General features: G+C 45.0%; 1 non-coding gene across 1 annotated transcript; it reads left to right on the top strand.

Annotated features, from left to right (window-relative positions):
- The first annotated feature begins 250 nt into the window (after positions 1-250).
- Positions 251-5,314, top strand: LOC109758224 (uncharacterized). The gene is made up of 7 exons (XR_012182925.1): positions 251-1,124; positions 1,228-1,553; positions 1,657-2,422; positions 2,503-2,627; positions 2,770-2,974; positions 3,304-3,378; positions 4,913-5,314. It is a non-coding gene; the product is annotated as an uncharacterized protein (transcript).
- Positions 5,315-5,583: the final 269 nt, after the last annotated feature.

Raw genomic sequence — 5,583 nt, 5'->3', positions numbered from 1 at the left:
CCTGCTGAGAAGACATGTTTGTTCTACCTTTCCCCATAAGCAGTCTTTAGTTGCCTTAATTAATTAGTGATTTCATGATGAGGCTATTGCTGTCAGCCAAGGAATAATCCCAAAGCAGAAGGAAAAAGCAAAGAAGGCCCATGTCGGCGCCCATGTCCATAGAAATAGACTCACTCCTCGTCATCACCGTCACCGATAACGTTTCCTCATCCTGGCGTGGACGTGACCCCACCGCCTTTGGAGCGTAGACCCCCCACCCCTCTCTCAGCAGCATGCCGGCTCCACGTTTCAGCGACGATTCAGTAGACCGAGGGCACTCAGTTCTCCCTCTCAGTTTTGATGTTTGCATAAACAAGTCGCTGTTGTGCTAGTACTATTGCCGCTTCAGTAAAAACGAGGCATAATTCGAGGGATAAATTAGTGGGCACCATTAGAATCATCGACTGCTCCTGCCAGGAATCAGTTCTAGGCTGGGCCGATCCTGCGAGGCAGATCCTGAACCCGCAACCTGCGGTTGGAGTCTTGTGCTGCCTCTTCCTCCCCCATAAGTTGATTATCCTTTTTTCTTAGTTTCCCCCCTTGTTTTCTTGGCACTGGTTTTCTATCAACCTAAAAAAACTTAGGATTTGTTTGTTTCATTTCTCTAAGAAGCCTTTTGATCATTGCGCCTTGTTTAGTGGATATTTCCCTTAGGATTCTTGTTTTTGCTTAGTAGTCTGCAAATGTATGTGGTTTTTTTTATCCGCTGGTGTGGTGTGATGTGATGTGGAAGACCTGTTGGGATTTGGGATTATTAGATGGAGAAATCGGGGACTTAGATGCCGCCGGCAGTGCCCAGCTTGCAGCTAGCGAGAAATGGAACAGTTCTTGGCTCCGGGCATGTCGACTGAGATGCTCTTTCTTTGTTGTGTTGTTGTCCCTAAGATTATTATCCTTGCTTTGTTGTGGAGGAGGCATGCTTGTTTCCCCTTCTTTGCGTTTTTGTTGTTTTGATCAAGACCTGGGGATTCTCTTGTAATGGCCGAGTGCTCCTTGGCAACACTGGGAGGCCAGTATCGTGGGGGATGGACCCAATCCAGCGCCAAGCGCTCGCCAAGAAACATATCAATTAGGATGTCAAAGAGGTAGCTTTGTTCTTCAGTTTTTGTGATATCACTACTAGTATGGACCATATAGAGTTATGGGTTTATGTACTTATACTTCATTTGGGCTATTCCATATTTGTAGGAACTACATTCATAAAATTCCCCTTCCATGCCAGTCCAAATTTAATTGAGCGAAACAGCGGAAAAGCTGCGCATTTACCTCTTATAAGTTTCATCGAAGGGGTTACAAGTTGGAGACTCAAGTTAGATGTTATTTCTTTCAATCAATGATATGTTTAGAGAGTGTGATCTCACCAAATCTAATGTTGCTCTTTGATGAAGCGCTTCTGACTGGCAGTGTAGTTTTTGCGTATTTGGCTGGGGTTGCACCCTATCGACCTACAATACCCTGCACCCGAAATCCCAGCGCCAATCAACATCTTACAGCACCAATCTCCTTTGATTCTGGTAGGTAAGAGTAGCTGCTTTAATGTCGCTTTTAGATGTCAAAACATTTGTTTGACAGGAAAAAATTATGACTGCTAATGCAGTTTTCTCTGGCAATTGCTAGGAATGGAAAACGTTTGCTTGACAAGAGTACATCGTCTGACCCCAATGATACAAGGAATGAAGTGATGGCTAAACTTTCTGAAGCCTTAGAAGCAAATGGTCAAGATGCTAGTTCTGATAGCAGAGATGAAAGACTAAAAATGATAGGAAAAACTATCCTTTGAGTATGCTTGCAATTCATGGATGTCCCAGGTTGCGGGTTCTTCTAATCACGTTTCAACTTCTTGAAATGGAGGCAAGAAATGCACTATGATTTATTTTTCATAAATATTTTGGGTATATATTAGTGAATATTGAAGATTGCCCATGCATACTTCTCCGAGTTTAGATAAGCTAGTAGGCAGTAGCTGAGCTATTATGTACCAAAATGGTAATGCTCTCTTCGTGTATGTTTTTGTTGGTAAAGTAGCATCCTAGTCCATGTTGTATCGGTGTTTTCCAAATATCCGTTGACTAGTTGAATAAAATCATTATGGCTGTGCACCAGAATTTCAGGAGTGAAGTGCAGTTGATTTTTAAGATTTCCTTTATGTTCAAGTAGCATTTGACCCAATTATTGTCAATGTCATAGTATGTTTTAAATTCATATACATGCTATAACGTGGTCTGACCTCATTCACGCAAGAAATGTCTCTGGAAGTTTTGAACTTCTAGATGGGATCAGGTGGTTGGAAGTGTCAATTATGTTGATAGATAGCTTGATTGAACCAGCATTTATGAAATGGATCGAAGAAGAGCAAGCCCTGGAAAATGGCAGGATCGATGAGGTATATCATCAATTTGAACTGCCTTCCATTTCTCCATGTTGGCTATCCTCCATCTTATTTTTATTCCTTTTCTGTTCCAGAAGCTTATGATGGTGATTAGTAGAAAAATAAAGGAAGACAATTGGATCTTGAAGAGATTCCACAGATTAGGGAAAGTTGAGCTCTATTTGGACCTACTCTTTTTCATAAGATTTGGTTCTGCAAGGTACTATCTGTATGCCCTTCTTGATGCTTAGTCTTGTTCTGTTCAATTTCTTCTTGTTTTCAATTTAACGCCATATGTAAGATTGCAATAGTCCTCCGTAAGGTCCATAGTTACATCTTTATTCTCTTTTTCGCGGTGGCAGGTCTGATAGCTATTTTGATACTAAATTTCTGGCTGAAAATGGAGCAAGGATTTTGGAGGACCTGGTAATTTTCTTGGCTGATGTGATTGCTAGTATTTATCTAGAGATCATGTCAGTTGATGGTGACATGCCTACTAAGGTTGTTGGCTCCAGTTTAGCTCTATGTTCTCTATCGATAAGAGAACTTCAAAAGCAGCGTAATGAGGTAATAACTGTGGGTTGTATAAGCTGATATTGTTCTTTATTACTTTGTTGGGTATATATTTTCGCACTGTCATCTTTTGACTTGATAAGAATTTTTAACTACCAAGCAAATATATTGTGTGAATATTTAAGGGCACACATGAATAGTCTAATTCTGGATTATCCATTTGCCCTTTCCCTTAATTCTCATGTTATCATTTTCTTGGAAAAATTCTCATGTTATGATGTGTCCTATTCAGCAATTTGATACTGTGAAGTCTTAAAATTACCAACTTTCAAGCACTTTTAGGTTTTGATAATTGGATGCTAATCTATTTTATCTCTTCGAAGGTGGCAATTAACGGGTGGTTGCACCAATATTTGAAGTTAGTTGTTTCAATGTACGAGGACAGGTTTGAGTTACATGTTCTATGCAAAAGATCATGCAAGAACACATCATATAATCGACCTAATAAAACTAATTGCTTGACTATTGCATTTCGAAATCCTTCCACATCTACTCACCTGGATTATGTTTGCATAAGCCCATTTTCTCTTCCTGATCTAGTGTCGAACGGACGGCACCTCCGAGTTTAGCACACGTGCGGCTCGGTGGCGTCCTCTCCTTCTGGATCTAGCAAGCGAGGGAGATGAGGTAGATGAGATCTAAACCAACACGACAGCGTGGTGGTTGTGGCAGCAGCGGAACTGCAGCAGGGTTTCGCCAAGCGTCTCCGCGAGGTGGAGGAGGTGTGTCGGGAGGGAGACGGACAAGGATGGGAGGGTGGTTGCCCCCAATGCCTCCCCACCTTTATATAGGAATGGAGGGGATGGCGGCTTTCCCTCCTAGCCCCTAGGGTCGTTGGCCAAGGGGGAGGAAGGAAATCCCTCCTTTCCTTCCTCAGCGATTGCTATCCCCCTTTTTAGGGACCCTAATCTTATCCCTTCGGGATATGATACTATTCCTTTTAAGGGGGGATCTTGGTGCACCTAGACTAGGGGTGTGGAGCCTAGCCCCACTAGTCACGTCCATGTGGGTCCCCCCATGCAGGTGGTTTTTGGGATACACATAGTAGGTAGCCCACGAAGGGTCAAAATATCATAAAGTATGAGGTCCACACGTCAGGTGGGTCCAGATAAATCTCATACAAGCATGTTACCCACTCGGACATATCGACGTATTGTCCACTCGGATGATAGTCAACCACTCGGTCGTATGACTCACTCAGACATATAAAGACCAATAGTCAGCATGGCGGTTTCGTAGTAGGTTTATATTATGCCATTGATGCTCCACCTTGTAACATAAGAGGTGAGGGGGTGGCGCACTCTATATAAGGCACCCCCTCCCCCCCCCCCCCCCACCCCCACCGCTAGACTTGGGGGAGGCCCTCGTTCTTCTCTCCTGGCTCTCACGCCATTAGTCTCATGACTTAGCTCAGGCATGGAGACCCGTTCTTCTCTCTCTCACACACACACATTGTAATCTCTGCGTACATACTTAGATAAAAGAAAGCCTCTCCGGAGCACTAGACGTAGGGTTGTTATCTCCACCATGAGAGGCCTGAACTCGCTAAAACACCGTGTCACCCATCTGCATCTCGGTAGATCATGCTCCTTTACCCTATCCATTTCTATTGTCGAAATCGTTCCCACGACAATTGGCGCCCACCATGGGGCATGGCGTCTATCGAGCCATGGTGCAAATGTTTTTTTTTTCAATCTTCGGCAGCGAATCAACGACCTCGCGGAGAAATTTGCCGCTGGAGTTTTGGCCATCGCGCCATTCGCATTTCGCATAAATGAAATCCATTCCACCTAATCTATTTACAATAAATTGTCTGACAATGACTTTGCCTTTTCCTCCTGTACGATCAGACACACCCATGCATAATCGATCATGAAGCAGAGAAGAGGAGAAATGGAAAAGTCATTCCCCATATTTCTTGCCTTCTCACAGGATCATTATCAATGGCGACCGCAAAAATGGCCACCGGTGGACTTCGTCGCCGTCTCCGGCCTCGTGTATGACGCCGTCGGCGAGCTCCTACACACGGCCACCAGCGCGGTCCGTCCTGTCGTCCCCGGCCTTGTGTATGACGCCGTCGGCGAGCTCCTACACACGGCTACCGGCGCGGTCCGTCCCGTCGTCTCCGGCCTCGTGTATGACACCGTCAGCGAGCTCCTACACACGGCCACAGGCGCGGTCCGTCCCGTCGTCTCCGGCCTCATGTATGACGTCACCGTCGGGCTCCCACACACGGCCACTGCACGGTCCATCCCATCATCTCCGGCCTCGTCTACAACGTCGTCGTCAAGCCTCCAGGCACGACCACCTCCTCCTGTCAGCGTCGATCGCTAGGTCTCGCGTTTGTCACGCCTGCGTGCAGGCTCCTCTAATTGCATATCCCACTTGCATGCACGTTACAAAAGGAGAAGAAAGGAAATTACTTTGATTGACAAATCAATGATAATTAGTGCGCAGCCAAGAGAAGAAAACTGCCAATACATGCAGCAGGTGTTGGCGTTAATTGAGCCAGAGTTATTACATGTCGTGAATGAGCCATGATTCTGGATGTGTGCAACTCCTACATCAATGCATTGGAGCGTTTCGATGAAGCAAAAAGCATC

Source organism: Aegilops tauschii, chromosome 4, assembly GCF_002575655.3.
Source record: "Aegilops tauschii subsp. strangulata cultivar AL8/78 chromosome 4, Aet v6.0, whole genome shotgun sequence".
In the NCBI taxonomy this organism is placed as follows: domain Eukaryota; kingdom Viridiplantae; phylum Streptophyta; class Magnoliopsida; order Poales; family Poaceae; genus Aegilops; species Aegilops tauschii.
This window is presented reverse-complemented; position numbering and strand designations above follow the sequence as displayed.